The 18737-nt window shown below is 45.7% G+C and overlaps 1 long non-coding RNA gene across 1 annotated transcript; it reads left to right on the plus strand.

Moving 5' to 3' along the window:
- The first annotated feature begins 1193 nt into the window (after positions 1–1193).
- LOC138925155 (uncharacterized) lies at positions 1194–18157 on the plus strand. The gene is made up of 2 exons (XR_011440977.1): positions 1194–1354; positions 17868–18157. It is a non-coding gene; the product is annotated as an uncharacterized lncRNA (long non-coding RNA).
- The last annotated feature ends 580 nt before the right edge of the window (positions 18158–18737 follow it).

Here is an 18737-nt window from a genome sequence, read left to right on the forward strand (position 1 = left end):
TGTGGTGAGAATGCTTAATTGATTGACTATGGTATACATATATCAAATCATCTACTTCTAATCTTTAAATATAGACAGCATCATTAGTTATATCCCAGTAAAGCTGGGGGAAAAAGTTTTCCGGTGCACCTCACATTTGCATAATCATTTATTGGTTTTCTTACATAAGTGAAGCTGGTTAGGAATCAGTTCCCTTAGGAACATTATAACCATTTACATTTCAGAATTCTCTAGGGACAAAGGCAAAAACTGATCTGAAATAAACGTCCCTCCAGTGTAAAATGGAAACTTGAGAATGTAGTGAACACATCTCATATATTGAAATCCGTCTGAGAAGAGTCCTTGCGCCCAGCCAGGGCTGTGCGGTTCCTACTTCCCACCAGAGCCAAGGGCCCCAGGATTCTTTAAGAACAGAATGAGGGGCTGGCCTGGTGGCGCAGCGGTTAAGTTCCCATGTTCTGCTTCCTGATCCGGGTTCAGATCCCGGGTGGGGACATGGCACTGCTTGTCAAGCGGTGATGTGGTACGCGTCCCACATATAAACTAGAGGAAGATGGGCATGAATGTTGGCTCAGGGCCAGTCTTCCTCAGCAAAAAGAAAAAAAAAAGAGGATTGGCAGCAGATGTTAGCTCAGGGCTAATCTTCCTCAAAAAAAAAAACAAAAATCAAACGGGTGGGCATGGGCAAGGGAAGGGTGGGAGGTTGAACGCTAGCAAGGATTAAAGATCAAAATGGAGCCAGACGCTTTATTACAGATGGTGAGGTCACATTTAAGTGTCTGTTTCTAAACAAGGGTCAGGGTTCCTTGAGTGGCCTCGCAGCCTTACACCAAGCTCTTAACCCTTAGAGGACCTAAGAGCCTCTTGTTCCGTGTGCGCTGGCCTGGATCACCCTCTTGTCTGTACTTGCTCCTCCTTAAAACTGAATCAGGAACTCCCCGTCACACCTGTTACCACGCGGTCAGAAGGAGGTGGGGAAACAGGAATGTCTGGCACTGGAAAAAGTTCTGTTTAAATGTAAACGCCCCGGGCGGGGAGAGGTCAGGATCCACTGGCAGAACCTGGTTTGGCTGCGTCTTGCTGTTCTGCTGTCACTCAGGGGTGAGGGGGCGTGGCCTTTTGTAACTGTCCAATCGGGGAGCCGCTGGGGGCAGGTGGGTGGGATGACGCGCCACAATGGCCTGGAAGTCCCTAATCACTCAGGCATCGCTGGAGATCATGGGTCACCTGTCCTAAACGGTCCCTGGTGGCCCTGTCGCAGCCTTTGTCGTAGTCACCTGCACTGGCCGTGGAGGTCCTAGGAAGGACTCGGGGGACTCAGGAGCCCTAGAAATGATGAGTGTGCGGCCCCGGGGTGAGGACGCGGGAGGAGGGGTTGGTGGGAAGTGGCGGGGCGGGACCGGCCTCCCGCGGTCCCCTCCGGGCTCTGCGGCCCCGAGTCCGCGGTGGCGCCGCTCGGCCCTCAGGCCCCTCCGACCGCAGCGTGGGGGCGGGGCCGGCAGCCGGGCCCCGGGCGTCCTGTGGTCCCTGCGCGCGGCGACTTGGGCCGGAGCGTCTCTGGGCCGCTGTGCGGCCGCAGCCCCGCGTGTCCCAGACGGTGCGGGGCACGCGGGAGGGCCCGCAGGACAGTCGGGCCTCGGGCTCCGGGGTCGTGCGCGGAGGGGCTGCGGTCTGTGGGTCCTCCGGGCCTCCTTTCTATCCAAGGGGACCTGTTTCCTTTTGAGTTTTCTAAATATTTGGCGACCAGGGTCTCAAATCCACGTCCCTGTCCGCCAGCTCTTCCAGGACCGACAATAAATCCCTAAATTTCCAGATCTCTCCTCGCGTTCCCAAAGCCAGCTTACCTTCTCCAACTGACAGCATCATTTATCAACTATTCCTCCTTCATGGTGCATCAGAGACCCAGTATTTTCAGTTTATCATTATTCCCCTGCACCATGGATGGCTCTTTACAAGATTATATTTGTCTGGATATTTTACATTAGAAGACATCAGAAAATAACCACCTGGGGCCTGGCCCCGTGGCCGAGTGGGTAAGTTCACGCTCCGCTTTGCTGGCCCAGGGTTTCGCCGGTTCGGATCCTGGGCGCGGACATGGCACCACTCATCAAGCCATGCTGACGCGGCGTCCCACATGCCACAACTAGAAGGACCCACAACTGAAAATACACAACTATGTACTGGGGGGGATTTGCGGAGAAGAAGGAGGAGGAAAAAAAAATAGATTGGCAACAGATGTTAGCTCAGGTGCCAATCTAAAATTTTAAAAAAGAACAGAACCAGCTGGAACTATGTTGCAGGAAACACTTGTGCCTCTTCCCCCAGGGTCTTTCCGGGCACAGACGTCCTGTGGGGGGAGGTTCCTCTTGAGAAGCTTTCCTGGGTGAACTGTCCTGTCAGTCTTGCCCCTCACTAGGTTTAGACCTTGAAAAGATTTATCCACTTATTTAGGTCTCTGTTTTTCAATGGCAGTAAACTGTATTTAATCAATAGTGTTTGAAAGACAGTATAAAATATTTCCAAACAAGGAAGAGGTGAATTTCAAAAAAGTAAAATATACCTGTATTGTATTCCATTTTGTAAGATTTCTGATTTCCCTCTTTCTTCCCCTGATTGTGTGTAGTAAGTTTCTGAGTTCTTTACTTTTGGATGTTTTCAAATGAAATTCCATGGCTTAGACATGCAGACCACAAGTGTTCAAGTGTGATTTGTTGCCATGGAAATTACAATTAACTGGCATCTTATTTTCTGACTCCTTTTTTTCCCCTTAGATTAGCCCTGAGCTAACTACTGCCAGTCCTCCTCTTTTTGCTGAGGAAGACTGGCCCTGAGCAAACATCTGTGCCCATCTTCCTCTACTTTATATGTGGGACGCCTACCACAGCATGGCGTGCCAAGCAGTGCCATGTCCGCAGCCAGGATCCAAACCAGCGAAGCCTGGGCTGCCGAAGCGGAATGTGCGCACTTAACCGCTGTGCCACCTGGCCAGCCCCTGTTTTCTGAAAGAAATAGAGATTTGGGGCTTTCTGGTCGAACTAGTGAAAGTGCCTCACAATTTCCTTCCCTCCTTTTCACATAAAGGATGAGTTTAAGTGATTTTGCTGGATTCTTCAAACATCGACCTTATGTCATTTAAAATATCAGTGGTGTTCCAAAGCAACTCCAGTGGAGAGCAGACCCTGTAGTCGTTGACCCAAGCTAAGGCCCCCCCTGGGCCTGCAGAGGGAAGGCCTTGAAGGCCCAGTTGTTCTTCCTGGGGGGCCTCTCCCTGCAGGTGTCCTACTGCTCACACCCCCATGAAGGAGCCTTTATCCTGAGAGGAGCTGCAGAACCCTGGAAAGCTGGGGGTGCACGTGCTCATGGGGTGTGGAGTGACACCCTTTCTGAGGCTGTGGTTGTGGTTCCTTAGGCCTGGACATTTTAAATGTTATGTTTGAGTTTAGCCCCCACACTGTAGGTGCACTGAGAGTGTAATCTGTGCACAGTGAGGAAGTCTGTGAAGGTCAGGTGTTCTGTCCTGTGGACAAAGGGTTCATGAATTTGGAGTTCATGTGGGTCAGAAGCTTAAACTGAATCCGGCTGAGAGTTTCCTCACTTGTGAGAATGGGAGCCTGGGGGAGGCAATGCCTCCATGCTCACAGGAGAGGGAGGGTGCGTGGGGCTCCCAGAGTTCATTCCTGTGGCTGCTCAGGGGACCCCACCCTCCTTCTTCAGGGACTGACCCTCTCCAGGGGTTCTGTCTCAACTGGGAGAGTGTATACCTCAAGTCTGGGAATGTGGTCCCTTTCTGAGTGTGGGTTTCCTTCTGAACTGCAGGCCAGCAGGCTGCTTCTGTGAGCTGATTCCAATATTCATGTTTCTGTCCTCGGATTCCTTTATCCGATGAAGATTTCAGCCCTTTGATTCCAGTGTCCATTAGCACTTGGATTTTAAAATCTAAGTTGATTGAGAAATACGATGTAAGGCAAGAAAATTGTGGAACCAAATACAATTTTTGTTTCATTTAAGCAAGAGAACCTAGAGATGTGAGATGGGTGTGTTTAAGTTCTCAGGTGCCTTTGCCATTTTTAAGTCAGTTTTTGTATGCGTCTGTCCCTAGAGAGCTTTGACATTTGAAAGCCATGCTATTTCTAAGGTAAATGAACAGCTATTTTAATGGATGTGAGGAAAAGCAATTGAATTTCGACTTTCATTGATAGGAGCAGAACACCTCATAGCTTATGGAAATCTTTGAAATTCTTAGTCCAGTTCAGGGGTAAATTTCAAAGCCCTATATTTTCAAAACAAAAGCACTATAATATGCTATTTATTCCTGAAAATATTCCCAGTGTGAAGTATAGTGGAGAGACAACCTATACTGCCCCTGTGCTTTTAATTAGGAAGGGATTTGTAAATCTGAAGTTTTATATTCGTTAGTGTTTACAGGAATAAATCTTGGAGTGGTTTCCTGTGTAGAATAGTTAATATGAAATTAATTTTAAAATTCAAGTTAATTAAAAATAATAATGAACCATAGGAAAATATGTGTATATAAAATTCTCTCCTTACTTTATTTTTTTTTAAAGATTTTATTTTTCCAGTACATAGCTGTACATATATTTTTTTCATTGTGGGTCCTTCTAGCTGTGGCATGTGGGACGCCACCTCAGCGTGGCCTGATGAGCAGTGCCATGTCTGCGCCCAGGATCTGAACCAGCAAAACCCCGGGCCACTGAAGCGGAGTGGGCGAACTTAACCACTTGGCCATGGGGCCGCCCCCTCTCTCCTTACTTTAAATAAACAATGCATGAGAAGGTTAAAAATTCCTAAGAGACGAGGCTCCCTTAAGGAGACTCCCTGCCTGCAGTCCTGCCCCACTCCTCTGCTCTGACTCCAGCCTCCCTACATGACCAGTTTTGCTCACTGCTTCACCATCCTGTTAGTGTTTCTTTATATAAAAACAAGCCAGTGTGAAGGCCTATTTTTCTTACCCTGTTTGTCCTTGTAACTGTTACCAAATCAGGTTTGTTTTGCCCACCACACTATTAATGCTAATAACCATGATGACATGCTTGCAAAGAGAAAGGATTTAATCACAAAGCAGCAGAGTGAGGAGTCAGGAGAATCAATCTCAGATCCACCTCGCCCGAAAATGGGGACTCAGCGACATTTATGGGGTAGGTGGCAAGGTGGTCTGAAGTCTGGGAATAGACGATTGGAGGTGAGGATAGGTGAGCTAATTGATGTTCTGTGCAGGCGTGGTCAAGCTACATGCCTCTTCATAGGACATGTGTTCACAAAATGGCATCATTACCATGAGGATGAAGTTTATAGCTCCTTGACATTGAAAAGGTCACTTGTCCAGCATGTGCACAGGCCCAGATGATGGCTTGGTGGTCTCAGCTGGCCTGAACAGGACAAGGGATCTCAGTTCCTGAAAAACCACTCTTAATTACTCTGTTGATAAGACAGAATCAGTTCAAGTGCTCTTGGACAGCCTGTGGTCCCCTAATGAGTGGCCAAGGTCCACGTATTTGCTGTTTGAGTACTAGAAACTTAAGCCTCGCTCTCCCCTTTCCCCTGGGCCTTCTTCCCTCGACAGGCTGATGAGAAAGCCTGGAGGCTCCTGCACTGTGGGCTGCTGCTTGCTGGGCAGCTCCTCCTGGGCGCAGTGCTGCCCTGTGTTGCACTGTTGACCCCACCAAGCCTGGGTTCTGTGTACAGAGGACTCTGAGTTGGCAGTTTCTGTAACTCCATGTCTTTTGGGAGCAGGAAGATGAGAATGGACTCATCACAGGGGTCCTGGGTCAGTATCTTGGCTGGAATCTGTCTGTGTCTAGAGTGAAGCCGTGACTGAGGCTGGGTTTGTCCCTACATTAGGGGCATGTCTTAGGGGAGGATGATTATACCCTGTGAGTGAGGTGAGGCCATCAGATGGTCACTCCTCAAAGAGCAGTTATTTCAGAGAGAAAGTGAGGAAGAAGAGAGACAGGAAAGGAGCCAGTAGATGGAGGGTGACGTCCACACTCCTGATAGCAGAGGGCTCCCCAGGCCCCTTCAGTACCTCTGCTGCTGCCGCTGCCTCTACTGCCACAAAGACCCTGACCTTTGGGGTTATAGGGGACACACCCATGGCATCTGTGTGGCACAGCCAAGGGATCAGGCAAACCTGATTTAACACTGGAGTCCTTAAACTCTATAAAGCAAGCGGTTGTTATGCTGGAGACGCCTATCTGATGGCACTGACGTGAGGCCCTCTGGAAGAACAATGTAGAAATGCCAGGGTACAGGGGACACCCCATCCCCCAAAGCATATCCAGTGACCTGAAATACAGGACAGAGAAGGACAGCAGAGGGGGAGAAAGAGGAAAAAGATCCCGAAATAAAGGTCCACAGTGTGACACAACTGGAAATCCAAAATGTGCTAAAAGAATTTACAGAAAAATGATAAAAGGGGGCGCTTTGCCCTCTGAGCCTCTAAAACATATGATTTGAATTCACTTTACCATCTCCTATTGTGCAATAATTCACAACCCTCCATGCCATTTCTCAATGCTGGGTCTCAGTAAACTTAAGCATAGGACCCACGATCTCAGGAAAGTTACTGAATATAATGTAGAGGCCACATTGGCGTACTTCTCCTTAACCATCAGAACACTGCCATGCATCCAGCCAGGACCCATTGTCCTAAAATATCCCACAGTGAGCAGGAAAGCTCTGAATCAATAATTCATAAATTAAAATTCACTTAAAACAAGTCTTCACTCCTTCCACACTGGCTTCCCCAAATGGGGCTCCATGGTCCCTACGCCTTAGTTAAATTAGATAATATGGCCCAGTGCGAACTGAACAGAGCCTTCAAGGACTGAACACTGTTGTAAGAAACCTGTTTAGGAAGAAGTGTTTCTTCTTTGTAGAAGTAGAAACATCAGGCTTTCTCCTTTGAACAGCTGAATTTGGCCTGTTCTTCAGTCTGGAAAGAATGAATGACACCTCATAGTGGATTACTGCAAGCTGGAGGCTGCGATCATACCAAACACAGCCCTATGCCCAGTCCCCAACATCATCAAAATTACTGACTCCATCCGGTCAGCAACTGGTAAACATTCTGCTCGCACAGACTCAGCTGAGTCTGTTCTGTCCAGTCCTGTGTCCACAGCCTCTCAGCTGCACTTGGCCTTCCCTCTGAGGGGACAGGACTCACCTTCACAGGCATGCCTTGTCTTATTGCACTTTGCTTTATTGCGCTTGCCAATATTTCCTTTTTACAAGACCCTCCACCAGCAAAAAGACTGACTCGCCAAAGGCGCACATGATGGTTAGCTTTTTCTAGCAACAAAGTAGTTTTTCATTAATGAATGTACAATGTTTTTTTAGAGATAATGTTATTGCACACTTAATAGACTACAGGATAGTGTAAACATAACTTTTTTATATATAAAGGGATATTTTAATTCTTGTCCTTAGAAACTATAAAGACTACACATGACTTGCATATGAGACTGTACCAAACAAAGGCCAAAGAAGATCGTCCACTCCATGCCTTCTCTTCTGTCTGGTCACTCAGAAATATAGTGTTATCAACTCTGATTGATGTTGCTTGTCACCTCACGTTGTTTTTATCCTTGTATCCTCCATAGTCTACTTTCCCTTCCACATCAATTCAAGATCCTTTTTCACATATGCCACATCTCCAAGGCCTGGCCAGAATACTGAAATTTGTGCCGTGTTGTCTTTTTTTTTACTTAAATGCATTAGAATCACCTGGATGGCTTTTTTTTTTAATACTGTAAAGCATATTTTCTTTTACTGAGTTCATAATAGTTTACAACAATGTGAGATTTCAGTTGTACATTCTTTCTTTTTTTTTTTTTTTTAAGATTTTACTTTTCCTTTTTCTCCCAAAGCCCCCAGTACATAGTTGTGTATTTTTAGTTGTGGGTCCTTCTAGTTCTGGCATGTGGGACGCCACCTCAGCATGGCCTGATGAGCCGTGCCATGTCCGTGCCCAGGATTCAAACCAGTGAAACCTGAAGCCGCCACAGTGGACCGCACAAACTTAACCACTCGGCCACGGGGCTGGCCCCAATGTACCTTATTTCTTGTCTGTCACCACATAAGTGCTCCCCTTCAACCCCTGTGCCCACCCGCCCCCCTTCCCCTGGTAACCACTGAACTGTTTTCTTTGTCCAAGTACTTGTTTATATTCCACATATGAGTGAAATCATCTAGTGTTTGTCTTTCTCAGATTGGCTTATTTTGCTTAGCATAATTCTCTCTAGGTCCTTCCATGTCATTGCAAATGGGATGAATTTGTTTTTTGTTCTGGCTGAGTAGTATTGCATTGTATATATATACCACATCTTCTTTATCCAGTCATCAGTTGATGGGCATTTGGGTTGCTCCATGTCTTGGCTATTGTGAACAGTGCTGCAATGAACATAGGGGTGCATATGTTACTTTGGATTGTTGATTTCAAATTGTTTGGGTAGATACCCAGTAGTGGGATAGCTGGGTCAAATGGTGTTTCTATTTTTAGTTTTTTGAGGAATCTCCATACTGTTTTCCATAGTGGCTGCACCAGTTTGCATTCCCACCAGCAGTGTATGGGGCTTCCCTTCTCTCCACACCCTCTCCAACATTTGTTATTTTTATCCTTAGTGATTATAGCCATTTTAACAGGCATATGGTGGTATCTTACTATAGTTTTGATTTGCATTTCCCTGATGATTAGTGATGTTGAACATCTTTTCATGTGTTTCTTGCCCATCTGTATATCTTCTTCGGAAAACTGTCTGTTCATCTCCTCTGCCCATTTTTTGATTGGGTTGTTTGTTTTTTTATTGTTCAGTTGTGTGAGTTCCTTATATATTATGGAGATTAACACCTTGTCAGATATATGATTTGCAAATATTTTCTCCCAATTAATGGGTTGTTTCTTTGTTTTGATTCAGTTTCTTTTGCCTTACAGAAGCTCTTTAGTCTGATGAATTCCCACTTGTTTATTTTTTCTTTTGTTTCCCTTGTCTGAGAGGACATGGTATTCGAAAAGATCCTTTTTAGTTTGATGTCCGAGAGTGTACTACTGATCTTATCATCCAGGGGTTTGTAGTTTCAGGAGGTATCTTCAAGTCTTTGATCCATTTTGAGTTTATTTTTGTGTATGGTGTGAGATAGTGGTCTACCTTCATTCTTTTGCATGTGGCTGTCCAGTTTTCCCAACGCCATTTATTGAAGAGACGGTCTTTTCTCCATTGTATGTTCTTGGCACCTTCGTCAAAGATTAGCTGTCCATAGATGTGCAGTTTTATTTCTGGGCTTTCAGTTCTGTTCCATTGATCTGTGTGTCTGTTGTTGTACCAGTACCATGCTGTTTTGATCACTATGGCTTTGTGTACATTTTGAAGTCAGGGATTGTGATCCCTCCAGCTTTGTTCTTTTTGAGGTATCAAGCCAGGAAAACACATGGAGGAACCTTAAAAGTATATTGCTAACTAAAGAAGGCAATATGACAGATCTATGTAGTGTATGATTCCAAGTATATGACATTCTGGAAAAGACAAAAGCCTGAGCCACTAGAAAGATCTTTACTTGTGAAGGATTTCGAGGTCAGAGGGAGGGATGAATCAATAGGTGGAGAACAGAGGAGTGTTAGGGAAGTGAAACTAGACCATGTGATACATAAATGATGGGTCCACGTCATTACACATTTGTCAAAACCCATACATTGTGTAACACACAGAGTCAATGCTAATGTACACTGTGCACTGTAATGCGTCCATATGGGCTTGGAAATTATAAAAAACCTATCACCTTAGTACAAAATAAGAAAAAGACTGCAAACTGTGTGGATGCAGAGAGAAGGGTTATATGGGAAAACTCTGTAAATTCTGATCAATTTTTCTGTAAACTTAAAACTGCTCTAAAGAAAAAACCTGGTCTTTCAAAAAAAAAAAATGAAGACAGACTCATTACAATTCACCCCTGATGACTGAAACAGGACATCTCTCACTCAACTGATCTCAGGAAGCCAGTCTGTGCTCTAGGAGCCTGAGACCCACAGGGGAGGGGAAACTTCCATCGGATGCCTTGTTGGGGAGCACAGCACTGGATCCTCTGAGAAGTGCCATAGTCACTAACAGTAGTGGCAGAACCCCAAGGTGGATGATGAGCATCCTGTTGGGTCCTTGCATTGTAGACTTAGTAATGTCCAGACAAGGGTTACCTTCATTCCTATTTTGGGTATCTCTGAGTCAGGAGATTCCTAGAATTCTTTTAGCACAAAGGGGCATCTCTTAGACAATCATCCAAGAGTTTGTGGACATACGCGGATGAGGCCAATTTTTGGCCAGTAGTAAGATGACTGCCTGAAATTTGGTTAGCTCTGGTGACCCTGGTGTTTGGTTCTTTATCAGGCATGTCCCAATTAAGGAATGATGAGCAGCAACTCTGTACTGAGCTCCGCATGTATGAATGTGTATTATTGTCCTTAAAGTCTATGCACTCCCCAGTGCTGTGCATTCAGTTAATCCAGAGGAACTACCCAGAGAGCCAAGGTGTCTGGGAGAAGTGTGACCTCCTCCACCACTATAGCATCTTTCAATGAACTGAAGAAAGAAATGCCATTCTCCCCCCGCTGGTGGCATAAGCTACAGCTCCAAGGTTAGGCTCCATCATATCACAAGTAGGTGTCAGTAGCTGGGCTGAGCTGGCAGGGTGCTGTCTCCGGGGCCAAAGATATAACAGGCACTTCGGTAGAGGGTCTCATGCTCAGTGCCTGTGAGAGCCTCTATTTTCAAGAGGTCTCAGTTCCTGGAGACAACAGCATCTCTAATGGTATATATTGCGGGGACCTAGGGCAGTTTCTTGCAACAGAAGCCTATGGATGACTTAAGGTCCTCCTCCAGAGAGCCTCACACCATAGCCATCAGGGTCAGAGGCCTCCTCCATGACAACTGCTTGCTTTACAGAGTTTAAGGAACGCAGGCTTAAGTCAGGTTTGAACTAATCCCTTTGCTGTGCCAAACTCAGACTGTGGGTGTTGTCCACTATAGCCCAGAGGATCAGGATCTTTGTTGCAATAGATGCAGGGGTAGCAGCAGCAGAGTGACTTACGGGCGCTGGTGAGCCCTCTGGAATCTTGCTGCATTTTCCTGTCTCTTCTTTTTCTCTGACATAATTGCTCTTTAAGTAGTGACCATCTGATGGGCTCAGCTCATTCAAGGGTTTAATCATCCTTGTAACCCCAGGTCCCCGCTAACATCGAGGCAACTCCAGCCTCAGTCTCACCTTCACTCTAAACACACAGATTCCACTCAAGACATCGACTGAGGACCACATTAAAGAGGATAAAGGAAGCCCTCATACCTGAAACAAAAAGGCAAAGGTGTGAAAAGCTTTGAGCAAGGAGATAAACAGACAAAATCAGAGCTGCAGCTCTCTTTCAGAACAAGTTCAAATAATTAATTATAACATAAAAGATAAAGGGAAGGAGAGCATCAAAAATAACTATAAACACTTCAACTTAGTCACAAAGTCACAACACAAAACAGAAAGATTTGTGACAATAACTCAGAAGGGGAAGAAGAAAGGGATGGAACTTGCATAGGCTAATGTAGATAAGAGGCAATCAGATAATGGACTACCTCATCTGTGAGATATTTTATACAAACCACATGGCATCCACTAAACAAAAAATCAGAGCACAATTCACAAATAAAGAGAAAACCACCAGAGAAAACAATCAAACTGAAATTGCCATTAGAAATAAAAGGGAATAGAAATAATGGAAATATAGAACAACTGGAAAACAAGAGATAAAATGGCAGTATTAAGCCTTCACATTTCAATAATCAACTCTAAATGTAAATGGATTGAATTCTCCAATCAAAAGACACAGAGTGACCGTAGCGATTAAAAAGCAAAACCCAACAATATGCTGCCTCCAGGAAACACATCTCAGCTCTAAAGACAAACACAGGCTCAGAGTGAAGGGATGGGAGATGATACTCCAAGCAAATGGCAAGAAAAAGAAAGCAGGCGTAGCCATACTTAGACAAGCAGACTTCAAGATAAAAAAGACAATGAGAGACAAACAGGGCAAGTATATAATGACAAAACAGACTTTCCACCAAGAGGACATAACACTTATGAATATATATGCACCTAACACAGGAGCACCAAAGTACATAAAGCCACTCTTAACAGACCTAAAGGGAGAAATTAACAGGTACACAGTAGTAGTAAGGGACCTCAACACCCCACTTACATCAAAGGATACATCATCCAGACAGAAAGTCAACAAGGAAATAGCGGGTTTAAATGAAACACTTGATCAGGTGGCCTTAACAGATATATAGAGCGCATTCCATCCCAAAACAGCAGAATACACAATTTTCTCAAGTGCACATGGAAAGTTCTCAAAGACAGACCATATGTTGGGGAAAAAAGGCAAGTCTTAGTAAATTGAAGAAGACTGAAATCATATCAAGCATCTTTTGTGACCACAATGATATGAAACTAGAAATCAACTACAAAAAAAAAGCTGGTAAAGTAACAAAAAGTTGCAGACTAAACATGCTACTGAACAACCAGTGGATCAATGAAGAAAGCAAAGAGAAATTTAAAAATATGTGGAGATGGGGCTGCCCCATGGCCAAGTGGTTAAGTTCACATGCTCTGCTGCGGCGGCCCAGAGTTTTGCTGGTTCAGATCCTGGGTGTGGATATGGTACCGCTCATCAGGCCACGCTGAGATGGCATCCCACGTGCTACAACTAGAAGGACCCACAACTAAGAATATACAACTATGTACTGGGGGGATTTGGGGAATAAAAGGAAAAAAATAAAATCTTTAAAAATAAATAAATAAATATAAAAAAATATGTGGAGACAAATGAAAATGAAGATACAATATACCAACTCTTATGAGATGCAGCAAAAGCGGTTCTAAGAGGGAAATTCATAGCAATACAGGCCCATGTCAACAAACAAGAAAAATCTCAAATAAGTAATCTTGGGGCTGGCGCCATGGCCGAGTGGTTAAGTTCACACGCTCCGCTGCAGGTGGCCCAGTGTTTCGTCAGTTCGAATCCTGGGTGTGGACATGGCACTGCTCATCAAACCATGCTGAGGCAGCATCCCACATGCCACAACTAAAAGGACCCACAACGAAGAATATACAACTATGTACTGGGGGGCTTTGGGGAGAAAAAGGAAAAATAAAATCTTTAAAAAAAAAAAAGTAATCTTAACCTACACCTAACAAAACTAGAAAAAGAACAAACGAAGCCCAAAGGATAGCCACTGACTCTCTTTTAGCTGAGCAAGGCAGTCTGTGTTGTGGCCATCACCACCCGCTGCTCCTGAATTTAAACTTCTGGGGAAGTTGAAACTCACATAACATCACTGAGAAAACCATTTGGCTTTATTAAAAGGTGACTGCTTTGATGAGGTCTTTCTTTGATTCATTTGATTTTGATTGGTTTAGTTCTTGGGGACCATGGGTCCAAAATACACTCCAGATATTGAGAACTATCCTTCTGATTATACTCATAATAAACTCCTTGGTACATTGTAGTCTCTCAAAAGCTTTAAATGCATGTTTGCAGCTGCTAACCACCAAAGAAATGATCTCCTAGGACTGGAAAATCAAAAAAGGAATGAAGAGACGACCAGCTTAAAGAGTGTGAACCTGAAGCCTTGACCTTTGAATGTCACAGGGATTAAGGAAAAATGTCATGACCTCTGGATGCCATCCAAAGGAACAACAAAAAAAGAATTTCACAGGGGTAGCTGAGTGGTGCTGATGCCTTAAATTTTGCTCAGATCTCTCAGTTAGGCTGAGAACCTGATCAAAAAGGAGGAAATTGTAAAAAAGGAAACCACAGGCCGAAAACAGAGTCACTTTTGCTAGGCCCACATCAACAAACAAGGGCTTGATACCTAACCTACCTGCAGCTTCAACCTTCCCGAGGAATGTAGTCTGACCATCAGTCTAGGAGTTTCTGGTCAGCACCAATGAGGCAATCTGCCACAGGGACCTCTCCATCCCCCAAAGGAAGATGAGGTCACCCACCTAATAAGATCCTTGTGTCCCCAATGCAAGGTAACCTTGCCTAAAATAATAATCTTTTCTATTTATGACTTCCTTGACCTGCCTTTCAAACATTTCCCTTTCCACAGCCCTTTGGAGCTCCTCTCTAGTGGATGTGATGTTGCCCAGTTGATGAGTTGGTCAATAAAACAAATTAGATCTTTAAAATTTACTCAGTTAAATTTGTGTTATTAAACACTATGAAAAATAAAATATGGTTCCTACGAATTTTTTTATCATGAAATATTTACCATGAATATCAAGCTTCAAAAACTCAGCCTGAGATTTATTTGCTACTTATACTATATATATATATGCTACTTATACTATATAGGTAATATACTAAAATATACTATATATAAATATGTATATATACTGTATTCTACATTCTCTCTTAATATATATACACACAGATACTATATGCAGCATTAGATAATTTTATTTTATAAACTACATTATAATACAGTAATCAAACACCTCTTTTCAATATAGATTAAAAAAAAAGCCTCCACAAAACACTAGTACACTGAATCCAGCAATATATAAAATGACCTAAAACACCACAACCACGTGGGATTTAACCCAGGAAAGAAATGGTGGTTTTACATCTGAAAATCATTAAAAGAATCAACCTCAAAAACTACAGGATCATCTCAACAGATACAAACAAGCAGGAGACCAAGTTCAACAGCCCTTCAAGGAAAACACTCAGGAAACTAGAACCTCCCTCAGTCAACTCCCTCACCCTGAAACGAAGCATCAGCCAAGAACCCACAGCTGACGTCACTCTTGATGGTGAAGGACTGCGGGCTTGCTCTCTCAGATCAGAGAGAAGACAGAGATGTCTGCTCTCACCAGCTCCACCCACCGTGGTGAGAAAGGCGCTACCAGGGCAGTTACGCAAGAACATGGGAAAACCAACCACTCCATATTTCAAAGGACACACACATATAGCTCCATAGACAGACATGCAAAATCACACAGACTTTGTCATGGCACATATAGGACACACGCAGACACAGACACACAAACTCACAAACACTCAGAGTTAATGGTCAGAGACACAGATGTTCCCACAGACACACAGGCGCAGGCCCTCCCCACTCCCCCCAACATTTCTTTACTCTTTAGGGCCAATCATCAGATATATGGTATAATTTTACTAATATATCTTCTTTCCTAAAATGTCATCTTAAATCAAAGTGGGATATTTCCTCTGCTTTGTTCACCAAAGCACCTACCTGAAGGCCAGTCATGGCAATACTTTTGCATACTGGGGCTCAGAGAGAAACAGACACACACACTCACATGGAAGCCTTACACAAACCTCATCACAGTCCCGGATCTTCACAAGGTGTGTTGTTCTCACTCCCATCCCACCTGGTAGAGGGGTGTCTCCTGGCTCCCAAACCAATCCCCAAAGAGGGGGTCTCAGCCCCTCCAGATGGGGAAGGGATTTCACCCTTCCTCACACCACACAGGACAAACAGGACATCTCTACAAAAAACACAAAATGGGAGACTGGATGGCAGGGTCAGGGCCCAAAATGCTGGAGTTCCAGCCCCTCTCACTGCTACAAAGGCATCCAGAAACTCCCTCATCATGAATTGTCCCTTTGTCACTTTGCTTTTCTACTGTGAGCTCAGTGAGGGGACCAAAGGTGAGCATCCCCTCGCTCAGCCCCCATGTCCCCTGCTGCAGGCTCCCTGGGAAACATCAGCTCTGCTGTGGACTCACATTCCCACAGACCTCACTCTGTCCTCCCACGGTGGCGCCACCATCTTCACTGAACACTTTCTCTTTAGGATCACTGTCTGCTTTGTACCCTCAAGATTTTAATTTACAGAGTTGACTAAGTGACAACATAGACAGGCCACTATCACTGAAAGAAGTTTTTTACTTACATTTCCCAAGACAAGGGGGCACACCATGCCAGACAGGGTCACAGGGGCTGCATCAGGGTTGCTCAGGAGGGAGAATCAGGAATGGGACACAAACCTAGGCCACAGCCTTCATTTGGGTCCCACAGGAAATGTGAGTCAGGGCAGAGTGAGCAGCTCAGGACTGGCTGCTTTGAACAATCTCAGCAGCCTCTGGGGCCTAGGGACGGTCCTCAGTCATCTGGTTCCTGGCCCTGGGTGGGTTTAGGGCAGGGGATACTGTCTGGCGTGTGAGAGGCAGATAAGGAGGTCTGTAGGGACAGGGCACTGGATAGGGCGGGATGCACATGAGAGGCCTGCTCCAGACAAGCTGTCCACTACCAACGTGGAATGAGGTGCCCCTGGGAGGGGCAGGGTCTCCCTATGTCTGAGGGGCCCCCCAAGATGTCAAAACACCTAAAGAGACAGAAAATAAAAGATGTGATTAACACAATCAGAAAGAAGACAAGGATTTGTCTGCTCACGTCAGTTCAATTCAACATGGTGAGGGAGGTGCTACCCGGGCAGTTAGGCACCAAATGACATAACAGCATTCCAGATTTTAAGGACATCCACACACAGGCCCCCAGACAGACAGACAAAATCACACAGGCTTTCTCACTGGACACACATGTGCACACACTCACACACAGACACACAAAGTCACAGACCCTCAGAGATAATGGCCCAGAAACCCACTGCCCAGGCCCTGAGGAGGGAGAGTCAGGGCCCACGATGGCTGCAGTGATCACCATGTTGCAGCCCCTCACGCTGCTATGATCCCTTCCAGAAACACGCCCCTCACCATGTGCCCCTTCCTCGCTTTGCTCTCCAATTGGAAGCTCAGTGCAGACAAAGCTCTGTGCGTCCTCACCCAACCATCAAGTCCTCAACTGTGGTCTCTGTGGTCTGGGATCCATCACCCCCTGAGGTCTCACCTGCATGCAGACCTAGCACAACACTGCCCATCCTCACTGAGGTCTTAATCACTTCCATGCCTTGGGGCATTTACTGATGGTGGGGTAGAGGCTTTGAGACCTCTCATCCCAGCTCTCCCAGCCATGGAGACATCACCTTGGAGACTCAGGAAAGCACTGGAAGTTGTTGCAAGACCAGGTTGGGACGTGGCCTACCTCATCTCTCCCTCTTCCCTTCAAGAAACAGTGGGCAGAGCCTCTCCCAGAGTGGGGCGGCATCACCTGTGCCTGTGCGGGTCAGGAAAGGAGGAATTCCCTGCCATTTTCAGCCACTTCCTTTGGCATGGGGCCTGCCGCATTCTGGGAGTGATGATTAGGGATGGGGCCCCACGACTGCAGATGGTGTGCTGAGATCACCATTTCCCACAGGCCTTAGAGCTGGAAGTCTGCTGAGTGAGTCCTGATCTGGAAAAAGTCAGCACCAGCCTTAGGGTGTGGGCTCCAAACTCACTCTGGAGGCGGGTTCTGAGGTGAGGGAGCTGGCGTGGTCAGTGCATGAGCCACTGAAACCACAGGGTGGAATATGCCAGAGATCTCAGGGACAGTGATTTAGGTACAGCTGGGCACCTGAGGGACTCCCAGAGCTTGGACAAGGCAGGGCATCTGTGACATTATTGGTGGTATTGAGACTATTGTGAAACTGTGCTTGCTGGTGCAGAGGTGATGTGTATGTGACAGTGGGGAGTATTGTGTTCCAGGGGCCTATGCCTCATGACATGGGCTCTGGGTTCTGCCACTGCCTCACCTCGCAGGTACCTGGGGCTGCAAATGTGAAAACAAATACAGGAAATCTCATGTAAAATGAAGTCAGGAAGCCCTGAAGGGGAGCTCTCATGCACTACCACTCCCCATAACCTGCAGACCACAAACAAGAAGTGTCTGTCCCATTCCCCAACAGGAAGAAGCTTACTTCACAGTCTCCAGCAAGAGGGAGGAAGAATTTCTCCTTGCCCAGCAATAGCCCAGCCAATGAGAAACCACCATAGTCAGCCACTGTCAGTACCCTGAACTCACCTCCTCCTTCAATGGCCTTCTGTTCCAAGGAGCCACTCCCAGCATGCTTCTTTCCTCTTTAAAAGCAAGCCCGTCTGTTCTGGTCTCCCTATTCGCCTACGGTTCGCCATTATTTGCATATACTAACTTGTACTTCCTCTGCTATTCCTGAATAAACTCATTTGACTGCTAAAATAACTGGCTGTTACGTTTTGTTTTGTTTTGTTTAAGATTTTATTTTTCCTTTTTCTCCCCAAAGCCCCCTGGTACATTGTTGTGTATTTTTAGTTGTGGGTCCTTCCAGTTGTGGCATGTGGGACGCCGTCTCAGCATGGCCTGATGAGCAGTGCCATGTCCGTGCCCAGGATTCGAAGTGGTGAAACCCCCGGCCGCCACAGCCAAGCACACGAACTTAACCACTCGGCCACAGGGCTGGCCCCATCTTACGTTTTTTAAGGTCAAGACAACAGAAAATTTCCAGAGTGGGACAGGTGTTGCATTAAAAACGTTGCCCAGCAATATGCCACACAGAAGTCTTGAAATGGGAAACTTAAGAGCTGGAAATGGCCTTAAGACCTGCTCTGGGAAGACATGATGTCGATGCCCAAGAATTAGATTAGGATGTGCCCTGGTGGATCCCACTGTGGAGATGTGTCAGGCGCAGCTTTACGTTTCACCCCACCGCATTCCCAGGACATGACCCAGGAAACCTGGTGTCAACTGAAAGATGGAGGCCGGGAGCCCCATCACTTTCTCATCAGTTATGTGAATGACA

This window comes from Equus caballus, chromosome 7 (assembly GCF_041296265.1).
Source record: "Equus caballus isolate H_3958 breed thoroughbred chromosome 7, TB-T2T, whole genome shotgun sequence".
In the NCBI taxonomy this organism is placed as follows: Eukaryota; Metazoa; Chordata; class Mammalia; order Perissodactyla; family Equidae; genus Equus; species Equus caballus.